The sequence below is a fragment of the Micromys minutus genome (genome assembly GCF_963924665.1).
Source record: "Micromys minutus genome assembly, chromosome: 24".
In the NCBI taxonomy this organism is placed as follows: Eukaryota; Metazoa; Chordata; class Mammalia; order Rodentia; family Muridae; genus Micromys; species Micromys minutus.
In genome coordinates, this window is record NC_137959.1 from 28,568,315 (window position 1) to 28,580,906 (window position 12,592).

A 12,592-nucleotide genomic window follows, 5' to 3' on the forward strand; every position below is an offset into this window, starting at 1 on the left:
TTTATTTGTCATTCAAATTTTTGGGTTTGGTGTTTGTTTGTTTGCTTGCTTTTGTTTTTGTTGTTTTTGTTTGGGGGTATGGGAGTTGAGACAGAGTAGTCCTAGCTGGCCTGGAACTCTCTATGGTAAACCAGGCTGACCTCAAACTCACAGATCTGCCTGCCTCAGGCTTCAGGTTGTTAAAATTAAAGCATGTGTCACCACACCAAGATTTTTTTTTAAAGATTTATTTAAGGGGAGCTGAAGAGATTGCTCATGGGTTAAAAGCAATGGCGACTTCTCCAGAGGTCCTGAGTTCAATTCCCAGCGACTGCCTGGGGGCTCATAACCAACTATAACGGGATGTGAGTCCCTCTCCTGGTGTTTATATATATATATATATATTCTTTAGAAAAAGTCTTGGGGGTGGAAGGGCTGGGGATATGGCTCAGTGGTTAAAAGCACGGACTGCTCTTCCAGAGGTCCTGAGTTCAATTCCCAGCAACCATATGATGGCTCAGAACATCTGTAATGGGATCTAAGGCCCTCTTCTGGTGATAAAAGACAGTATCTGAAGACAAGGGACAGTGTGCTCACATACATTAAATAAATAAATAAATAAATAAATAAATAAATAAATAAATAAATAGACTTTAAGATAGTTTAGTAGTTAAGAGCACTAAATACTCTTCCAGAGGACCCAGGTTCAAATCCCAGCACATGTATGACAGCCCACAACTGTCTGTAACTTCAAGATCTGACACTCTCACACAGATGTGCATGCAGGCAAAATAAAAATTACATTTTTTAAAAATTAAAAATAAAAAGACTTATTTTGGCGCCAGAAATGGCTGCTCATGGCTTTGATCCCATCACTCAGGAGGCAGAAGCAAGAGAATCTCTGAGAGCTTAAGGCCATCCTGGTCTCTATGGTAAGTTTCAAGCCGCTCAGGGCTACGGAGTTAGATTCTGTCTCGAAAAGAACAATTATTATTATGTATTACATGTGTTTGTGTCTGTGCTCCGGGAGGCCAAAGATGTCAGATCCCTCTGGAGCTGGAGTTACAGGTGGTTGTGAGCCCCCAGACATGGTTGCTGTGAACCAAACATGGATCCTCTACAGAAGAAGTACATGCGGCTGACCACAGAGCCATTGCTCCATCCCCAAAATATCTAATTCTTTTTTCTCCTTAAATCAAGCATAACTCCTTCCAGAAGCTCCCATCTTCTGCAAATTCAATATAGGTCTCCTCCACTAGACTCTCTCTTCCTAGATTATTACGAAGGACTCGGACCCTGCCCCCCCCCACACACCTCTCTCCTGTTAGAATTCCTCTCTGCTACTGAAGCCACAGTTATTTCCCCAAGCCACAAAGATTTTCAAGTTGGGGCTCCTTCTGGAACTGCCATGGGACAGGACCTCTAACCTCTCTTCCCTTTGAAGGACTTCCTTGTTCAGTTGGATTCCTTAGAAATGCTTGTTCCCTGCTGAACATGGAGGCACACACATTGCTCCCAGCACTGGAAGGCAGAGGCAGGCAGATCTCAGTGGTTGAGGCCAGTAGGTCCGCATAGTGAGTTCCAGGGCAGCTTCCAACGTTCTAAAATGTTAAATTCCTGGGGTGGCTACCTCCCACCCTGGGCAAATAGGGACAGAAAGTATATCTATTGCTAAAAACGTGTAAGTCACATGTATGAAGTAAACATGACATAATTCTGCTCTGTCACATACCAATTTAGGTCTTTACACAAGTTACCTCTCTATAATTTAAATTCTTCCTTTCAGGACTGACCGACAAAGCTCAAATGGGGAGATAATATCAAGGTCACTCTGGCTTCAGAGACACATGTGACTCCTCACTTGTTATCTGGAAATGGAGAACCCAGGGTCACATAGAGAAATGAAGGTCGAGGAAAGGCTAATAAATTGTCCCCAGCAAGGAAAGAGACCCAAGAGTCATAGCCTTCTACACCCCAGAGTCTCCTACCTCCAGGATACATCTCCTGCATGTCTAGAGAGTGCCCTACATATAACAGATTCATATATTCCCTCTTAGTTTTTAACCAAAGAGCCTGGTCCTCCTGGAGAGCTCTACCCCAACTGAGCCTCTTGGGAAGCACTGGGATTCACCTCAGCAACATCTTAGTAGGTATCTTCACAGATGTATTAGTCTCTCTCTATGGCCGTGTTAAAACGCCATGACAAAGGCAGATTATAGAAGCATTTATTTGGGCTTATGGTCGCAGAGGGGTGAACTCACCATGGCCGGGAAGCATGGTGGCAAGCAGCAGGCTGAGTAACAGGGGCAGGAAAACCGAGAGCAGGAAGCAGAGAGAGCAAATGACAGTGACACCATGATCTCACAGTCTGTTCCCAGTGGCATACCTCCTTCAGCAAGGCTGTACCTCCTAACCAGCCCCAAACAGTGCCATCGGCTGGGGACCAAGTATTCAAATGCCTAAGCATATGGGAGACATTTCTCACTCAAACCACTACATGCCACTTTCTGGCCCCATAAGCCAGTAGCCCTATTATAATGCATTTAGTCAAACTTCAAGTCCTCATGGTCTTAACATGGCTTAAACCCAGATCTCTTCTGAGACTCAGGCAATGTTTTGTTTATTTGTTGTTGTTGTATTTCACTGTTTTGTTTTTGAGACTATGTTTCCCTGGCTGGCCTGAAACTCATTACTTAGACCAGACTGGCTTCAATTTTACAGAGATCCACCTGCCTCTGCCTCCCAAGTTTTGGAATTAAAGGCGTGTGGCACCACAACCATCCTTTGACGCAATCTCTTAATTGTAACCCTCTGTAAAATAAAAACACAAATTTACATTCTTCAACATATATCAGCACAGAATATACATTATCATTTCAAAGAGGAGGAATGGGAACATAGAGAAGAAATACTGAACCAAAGCAAGATGGGAACCCAGCAGTGGAAGCTCAGTGTCTGGTATCAGAGAGCTTAAACAGCTCTGCCCCTCAAACCCTGCAGCTTACAAGATACATCTCTCTTGAACTGGTTCCTCTACCCAGCTTTCCTTGGCAGAAGTCTTACGGCTCTGACATCTCCAACATCTTGGAGTCTCCACTGTAACCCAGACTTTACTTTCACATCCTCATGCAATGACCTGTCTGGTTCTTCCTCCCTTTCCCAGGACTTTTATGCAAGAACTCCCTCTGCCACATGCTGCCTGGCCTCGACGGCTCGGCTCGCTGAAACTGCAAAAGGGAGAGTTGTGACCCTTCACACTCGTATCTGTCAAGCCTCAAAAGCCAGAATGGTCATGCACTCCTTGAACACATTAGCAGCAATTACTTGGCAGCTTGTTTCTAGGAATGGAAACATAAGAGCTGTAAATTTTACTTGTTGGGTGATAGTTTTGTGCACAGTGTATTCAGATGCTGATTATTGTGCCGAGAGATGTGGTTTCAGTCTAGATACTGGCATTGTCATGATTATTGAAGCATCATCTGTCTCAATGATGTGTAAAAATTGTTTTTTCATCAACTCTGATTGGTTAATAAAAAGCTGATTCAGCCAAAAGCTGGGCAGGAGAAGAGATAGGACAGGATTTCTGAACCCATCAGCAGATCCCAAGGAGAAAGAGACAAAAAGAGGAAGGGCTAGGAGGATTTGCCATGAGGACACACATGGACCAGAGCTAGTCAGGGTAAGACTCAGATGGCTAGTAATAGGGCATGTGGTTGGGAAGTAGTTCAGGCCAGCATAGCTGGGTTAGAATAGCTCAGAACCAAAAGAAATTAGGAAAAAGATACCCTCACAATGGTCATAAACAATATGAAATACCTTGGTGTGACCCTAACTAAGCAAGCGAAAGATCTGTATGACAAGAACTTCAAATCTCTGAGGAAGGAAATTGAAGACCTCAGATGATGGAAAGATCTCCCATGCTCATGGACTGGAAAGATCAACATTGTAAAAATGGCCATCCTACCAAAAGCCATCTACAGATTCAATGCAATCCCCATCAAAATTCCAACTCAATTCTTTATAGAGTTGGAAAGAGAAATTTGCAAATTCATCTGGAATAACAAAAACTCTAGAATAGCGAAAATCTATTCTCAACAACAAGAAAATGTCTGCAAGAATCACCATCCCTGACCTCAAGCTATATTACAAAGCAATTGTGTTAAGAACCGCATGTTATTGGTACAAAGATAGGCAGGTAGATCAATGGAACAGAATTGAAGACCCAAAAATGAACCCTCACACCTATGGTCACTTGATCTTTGACAAAGGAGCTAAAAACATTAAATGGAAAAAGGACCATTTGCCTCTTCAACAAATGGTGTTAGTTCAACTGGCACTCAGCTTACAGAAGAATGCAAATTGATCCTTTCTTATCTCCTTGTACAAAGCTCAAGTGCAAGTGGATCAAAGATCTCCACATAAAACCAGGTACACTGAAACTATTAGAAGAGAAAGTGAGGAGAATCTTAGAACACATAGGCACAGGGGAAACTTTCCTGAACAGAACACCAATGGCCTATGCTCTAAGATCAAGAATCGATAAATGGGACCTCATGAAATTGCAAAGTTTCTGTAAGGCCAAGAACACTGTCAAGAAAACAAAATGGCAGCCAACAGACTGGGAAAGGATCTTTACCAATCCCACATCTGATAGAGGTCTAACATCCAATATATACAAAGAACTCAAGAAGATAGACTCCAGAGGATCAAATCAATCCTATTAAAAATGGGGTACAGAGCTAAACAAAGAATTCTCAACTGAGGAATACTGAATGGCCGAGAAGCACCTAAAAAAATGTTCAACATCCCTAGTCATCAGGGAAATACAAATCAAAACAACCCTGAGATTCCACCTCATACCCGTCAGAATGACTAAGATCAAAAATTCAGACGACAGCAGATGCTGGTGAGGATGTGGAGAAAGAGGGACACTCCTCCACTGTAGGTGGGGTTGTAAGCTGGTACAATCACTCTGGAAATCAGTCTGGAAGTTCCTCAGAAAATTGGACATAGTACTACCTGAAGACCCAGCTATTCCACTCCTGGGCATATACCCCAAAGATGCTCCAACATATAACAAGGATGCATGCTCCACCATGTTTATAGCAGCCTTATTTATAATAGCCCAAAGCTGGAAAGAACCCAGATGTCCTTCAACAGAGGAATGGATACAGAAAGTGTGGTACATTTACACAATGGAGTATTACTCAGCTATTAGAAACAATGACTTTACAAAATTCCTAGGCAAATGCATGGAACTAGAGAATATCATCCTGAGTGAGGTAACCCAGTTATGAAAGAACACACATGGTATGCAGTCACTGATAATTGGATACTAGCCCCAGAAATCTCTGAATACTCAAGAAACAACTCGTAGACCTTATGAAGCTGAAAAAAGAGGAAGGCCAAAATGTGGAAGCCTCAGTCCTTCTTAGAAAAAGAAAAAAGAAAAAGAAAAAGAAATCATGTATTCATCATATATTATTATGTAACAAATTTTACTTTATGCATATGAGTACACTGTAGTTGTCTTCAGACACTCCAGAAGAGGGCATCAGATCCCATTACAGATGGTTATGAACCACCGTGTGGTTGCTGGGAATTGAACTCAGGACCTCTGGAAGAGCAGTCAGTGCTCTTAACCACTGAGCCACCCCTCTAGTGCCTTTATGTAACAAATGTTGTGAGCTATAGTAATATTTTATAAAATAAATAAATTTTTAAAAAAGAATAGCTAATAACCTGCCCAGCTTAGTGCTTCCAGCTTATTAATAAATATAAGGTCTCGGTGTCACTTATTTAGGAATGAAGGGCATAGAAAAAAAACAGGATTACAGTTATATTTGGTGCCCAACGTGAGGTGCAAATCCACAACCCTGAGATTAAGAGTCTCATGCTCTACCAACCGAGCTAGTGAAGAAGAAACAGCCCCTGTACTGGCTGGTTTTGTGTCAACTTGACACAAACTGAAGTTATCACAGAGAAAGGATGTCAGTTGAGGAAATGCCTCCATGAGATCCAGATGTAAGGCATTTTCTCAACTAGTGATCAAGGGGGAAGGGCCTAGCCCATTGTGGGTGGTACCATCCCTGGGCTAGTAGACCTGGGTTCTATGAGAAAGTAGGCTGAGAAAACCAGGGGAAGCAAGCCAGTAAGTAACATCCCTCCATGGCCTCTGCATCAGTTCCTGCTTCCTGCCCTGTGTGAATTCCTGTCCTAACTTCCCTTGGTGATGAACAGCAATGTGGAAGTGTGAGCTGAATAAAAACCCTTTCCTCCCGACTTGCTTCTTGGTCATGATGTTTTGTGCAGGAATAGAAACCCTGACTAAGACTACTCCCTAATTTCACTTACATTTGGTCCCCCACAGGGTGCCAAATATAAAAGTACCTGGGGGGGTGGCTTCATCCCCCCTTTGCTCCCAAATGATGACAAGTGTTTCTATGACCACTCTTGCCTGTTTTAGCTTCCAAATAAATGGCACAAAGGCCTATTCAAAGGATTCAGGTTCTAAAGCTGGGCAGATACTCATCTATTCTAATCTTCTAAAGCTACTTACTTCCAAGCCTCATGATATACATTACCTTCAATTTAAATCTTGTCCCTTTAAGACCCCCTAACTAGGACTGGAAGTCCTGCCCTCCCTCCTCCTCTGCCCAGCTATTAGCAGAATCAGCTCTTTATTAACCAATCAGAGGTAATGGAAAAACAATTTTTAAGCAATAGTAAGGATGGAGATGCTTAACCAGGCCAACATCTGGACTGCAACCAGATCTCTGGACACAGAAATCAGCATCTGAATACACAGACCCCAACATTTACTTGACATGGGTCTTTCCTTTCCCTTTATTTTAGTGCAAACCAGGATTCTCCTTAATGCTGTCAATCTCCTTAACAACTACAGTTTCTCTTTCTAGCAAACAGTGTTGGCTGCTACATTAAGCTTACTGGGGCTCTTTGTCTCTCCAAACATTTCTTATTTCTTTCTGTCCTCCTTGCTCTTTTTCATTGCAGACCTGTATAAGCATTATCAATAATAGTCATACTACAGACTCAACATTATTCAGTCTTGAAGTTTCTCCATTAAAGAAACTAGTCAGGCTGGAGAAATGATTCAATGGTTAAAAGCGCTGACTGCTCTTCCAGTGGTCCTGAGTTCAGATCCCAGCAACCACATGGTGGCTCACAACCATCTGTAATGGGATCTGATGCCCTCTTCTGGTGTCTGAGACAGCTACAGTGTACTCATATATAATAAATGAATTTTAAAAAGCCAAGTTATAAAAACAAATTAGTCTATTGCTTTTTAGTTTAGCCTCAGCCAAGTTCTTAGGACAATGGTAGAAGGCAGCTAGATTCTTTGTCAAAATATCACAGAAATGACTTTGGCCCCGTTGTTGTAAAAGTCATTGCTTCCTTCTGAAATCTGAAGCTTCTACAGTTCACTTTGCTCTCAGTACCATGGTCCTCCAGGGCCCTGCTAGAATGACACATTAAGTTTGGCTTAAAACATTAACATGCTTTTTTAGTCCAAAGTTTCAAAGTCTTTTATATCCACCCACAATAGAACTTAGCCAGGTTCTTCACTGCAACATTCTTGGCATCAACCTCTATATTAATTTCTTGCTGCGCTACCACATCAGGACCTAGAGCAGCCTGTAGAAAGCAGTTCATCCGAGCTTTTGTTTGCAGAAGAATAAGAGTCTATCATAGCAAGGAAACACGGCAACAAGGGGCAGGCATAGCAACAGGAGCAGAAAGCTGAGAGATCACATCTTCGATCACAGACGTGCAGCGTGAAGCATGGTGCAGCTATAATCTGTCAGAACCTGCTCCCGGTGATGAACTTCCTCTAGCAGGGCTGTACCTCCTAAACCTCCCACATTGCACTGCCACCTGCGACCAAATGTTCAAATGCCTGGGCCTATAGGAGATACCCTTGCTCAAATCACTGGTCTATGGTTTTTCTTGACTGAACCCAGACAGACCGAAAGTCAAGTTGCTGACCTCAAAGCATCTTCTTGTCTAGCCTCCCTAAAATCAGCCTGCCTACTGCTGGTTCATTCTCCCCCATTGCCAGGATTATGGCAATCTGAAAAAAGCTCCAAAGGGTGTCCTATCCTAATTCCTAGACATCGAAAATATGTGACCTTATACATTTAAGGGGGGTTTGCAAATGGAATGATGTCAGAAACGGGAACTCGAGATATCACACGAATCCTTATGGGGGGAGGCAGGAAGGTAGAGCAATGGAAACAGAAGTCAGAAAGATTTGAAGACACTTTATTGCCAGCAGTGAAGATAGAAAAAAGAGCCAGGATTCAAAGAAAGAAGGTTCTAGAAGCCAAAAAAGGCAAGGAAACTGGTTCACCTCTACAGCCTCCAAAGTAAACAGACTGCTGTTACTTTACCTTTAAACCAGTGAAGCCATTTCAAACTTCAAACATCCAGAATTTCAGGAAAATAAATTTGTGTGGTAGTAAGCCACTAACTGTGTGGTCATTTGTCGTGGCAATAGGAAACAAAGTGAATTTCAAATTAGGGTGAGTGCACAGATATACAACCAATTATGTATTTTTTTATATATAACTGAGAGTTGTTTTTATTTAAATAAAAAAACCCAAGTAACATTTCAGATGCCCACCCCTGCCCCATGGTCCCGGAAAGAAGACTCTCAGAGAAGAAAATTGCTCTCACCCAAATCTGCTTTCCAAAGCCATCAGTGGTCCCTTCAGGACCAGGGGAACTTCCTGAGTTCTCCTTAGCCTGGGTTCCCCAGTCTGGTCACCAAGTCTTCACTGTCTGAGAAATGCCAGAGAGAACTAACTCTTTCTACTGTAAAACAACATCCTGTTCTGGTAAGAGGGCTCAACAGGTAAAGTACTTGCTGGCAAGCCCAAAGAGTTCAAGCCCCAGCTCCTCCCCAGGCCCCATGTGGTAGAAGAGACAAATCAATCAATCAGTAAATCAACCAATCAATCAATAAATGAAAAAATCAGCCATGAGTCTTATTTTATATCCTCAAGGGAACACCCAATTTGGTGGTGAATGCAGTAATCAAGAGGATTGTGATTTTAGGGTGAGCCTGGGCTACATGGGGAGACCGTGACTCAAAATACAAAACAAAACCACCAAGATCCTCCAGGAGTTCCTTTGCCTTTGGGACCAATGGAAACACAGAGCAAGTATGACTGCCAAGGCCCTGTTCAGCCCCCTCTGTCACCTCCCTGGCATGTGAGCCCATTCTTGTCCCCTGTGACGAGCCAGCAGCCCTGGCTTCACCCGAAGGCCTTATCTAATAGGTTACCTTTCGTTGAGAGTGTTTTCCTAACTGCTCTCTCCTTAGGGCCATTTTCTGTGAAAACATGAGACCTGTGTTCTTTCTGGGTCAGAAACCATTCCCTCAGGCTTCTTCCTACTCAGAGCCCTTGCCTCTAATCCATAGAAGAGCCTTAACCATGAAGGAAAAAGCATCTATATGTCTAAATTGGTTTAAAACCTGAATCACATATGAGTTGGGAGACCATGAGCTGGCTACCATGACTCCTGGGCCACACTGTGATGAAGACAGAGTAGGCTCATTCTACCCTGAGCCAGAGGAGAGTTTCAGTCGGGGCCATGTCCTCTCGGGCTTTTTAGAACTGGATTCCTGTCTCAGGGCAAACCAGTAGTTACCTGTTTCCAACTCAGCTCTGCCAGTCACCAGCGCGTGACACAACCCCTCTACATCCCAGTTTGGTCTGTTCATTTCATCAGTTTACCTATCAGATTATTATGGGTAGGAGGTGGCCAGCCAGAGTTCTTCCTGTCTGGAACCACTTTATCTGTTTACAGTATCTTCTTCAGTGGATCTTGGAGAGTAAGCCCATCCATTTGGCTTACCCCAGTGGCCACTGGCATCTCCTCCCTGGTGAGCACCATTACCAACTAACTGGTCTTATTGCTTTCACTGGGGACTCATCCCCAGTCCCATCTCCTCACAGCCTATGTAAACCTTAGGAAGGAGGAGGGAGAGTTGAGGAGATGGTGGCAAATGTCAAATGAGTTCCATCCTCAGCATCCACATAAAAGCTAGGAGGATAAAAATTCCAGCTCTGGAGAGAGAGACAGAAGTCCCAGAGCTTGCTGGCCAGCCAGTATAGGGAAACTGACAAGCCCCAGATTCAAGAGACCCTCTCTATCTCAAAAAATAATAACTAGGCAGGCAAGATGACGCAGTAAACACTTGATGACCTGACCCATTAACCCATGGAAAGGAGAAAACTAAGTCCAGAAGGATGACCTCTGACTTCCATATGTCCCCACATGCTCTGTGGTACACATGCCCCTCCCCACATCATACACACACCACCAAATAATTTTAAAAATTTTGTTTTCTTCTGAGAGGGAATCTCACTACATAATAGCCTCAGCCGGCCTGGAACCCACTCTGTAGAACAGTGAGGCTGACCTCAGACTCACAGAGATCAGCCTGCCTCTGCCTCCCTCCCAAGTGCTGGAATTAAAGGTGTGTGCCTCTCAGACAAATTCTGTTTGTTTGTGTAGCTCTAGCTGTCCTGGAACTCCCTCTGTAGACCAGGCTGGCCTTGAACTCAGAAGTCTGCCTACTTCTGCCTCCCTAGTGCTGGGATAAAAGGTGTGTGCCACCACTGTCTGGTGGTGGACAGTAACTGACACTCAATGTCAATCTACAGGTTTTATGTGTACACTCATCTGCACACATACATGATAGAAGTATGTGCACACGCGCACGAGCGCGCGCGCGCGCGCGCGCGCGCACACACACACACACACACACACACACACACACACAAGAAAAAGTACACGGTTTGATTTCCTGCTTACAATCTTCAATTCTTCCTTCTCCCAGAGAAACTGTATTTCTTTACACTGTGAAATTAGAATTGAAGCCATCAGTCTTTGAGACATTGCCTGCCTGTTAACTGCAGCTGACCTCTGTACCTCACTGACTACCTTCCTTTCCTGGAAGACTCAGTTCCCCCAACCCTGGGCAGACTCTCTTGGTTCTGAGAACTGCCAGAGGCACCTCCTGTGTGTGTGTGTGGGGGGGGGGGGGGTCGTCCTAGCTGGGCCTTAGCCAGCAGAACAGAAACCTTTGGTAATATCACTTCATCCAGAAAAATCTTTCACTGAGCCTCAAAGTAGAGAAGGGACTCAATCCCAGGGCACTATGAAACTCTTCTAATTCTTTCTGCAATGATCTGATTCAGGCTTGTTCCTCCAGCCAGATCACAGGAACAGGAAATCACAGAGAGGAATCACCTTTCTCTGTTCTCTGCTTCTTCTTTAACAGATGATAGAACACAGCGAGCACATAGGAAATGCCTGCAGAGCCGGGCATGGTGGCACACACCTGCCATCTCAACATTCAGAAGACACAGAGGATGACAGTAATGCGGAAGGACAATAAATGTGAAGCCATCTTAGGCTACATAGCGAGACCAGACCCTGTCTCAAATAGATAAACAAAAGGAACAGATGGAGGGAGAGAAGAGAGATGGTGTTGTGCTTCTGTTTTTTCTGGACAGGGTTTTTCTGTGTAGCCCTGGTTGTTCTGGAACTCGATCTGCAGATAAGGCTGTCCTCGAACTGAGATCCACCTGCTTCTGCCTCCTGAGTCCTGGGATTAAAGGCATCTGCCGCCGCCACCATCACCCCCATTCTGATGGTGGTGTTCTTATGTGAAGCCTACTATAAAATAAAACTGGGGAGATTTTATGCAATGCCAAGAAGAACCAGAGCTAGGTGGTAGTAATGGACACCTTTAATCCCAGCACTCGGGAGGCAGATCTCTGAGTTCAAGTCCAGCCAGGTCTACAGAGTGAGTTCCAGGATAGCCAGGGCTACACAGAGAAACCCTTTCTCAAAAACAAAACAAATAAACAAGCATAAACAAAAACAAAATAACCAGGAAATCGCTTTTTATAATCTTATAAATAATATAAACCACTTATTGAGTCTTTCAATATAAAAGTTGATTTTCCTCAATTAGGGATGCAGTCAGCGGCAAAACACTTCGCTGGCGTGCATGAGGTGCTTTGTTGGACGTCCAACACTGGCCCAGGAGAAAAACGTTCATTTCCAGTAGTACTAGCCCTTCTACATAGTGAACTATCCCTTCCCACATCCTTTGTGATTTGGGGGAGGGGGTGCTTCTTTGTTTTGGTTTGGTTTTTATTTGCTACATTCAAGACATTTTGCACCCATTAATTTTTCCTTGTTAAGAGGTTTTTATGACTGTTCTGTGCTTTAAGCAAGAAGTACCAGCATCCAGTGTTTAAAATAGTCTCTTAGCGTCCTTGGTGAGAGTCCGGCATCCTTCCTTCTGTTGACTGTAGCTACTGAGACTTGGAACACAATGTCATCCTTCCAGAACTCTCCTCAGAGCTAGATAAAATTTACTCCGTGTCTCTAGTTGGGGACAAGGTGTTTGGAACCAGCCCCTTACACAACACAACGGCTAGAGGGCTGCTCCTAGGAGGCAAATGAAATAAAAAATCATAGAGTGTGAAAAATGTGCCCAGAGAGTCCAAGGAACCAAAGATTTTTAAGGCTTTGCCTGCCCATAATTCAATTTTTTATTTTATGTTTC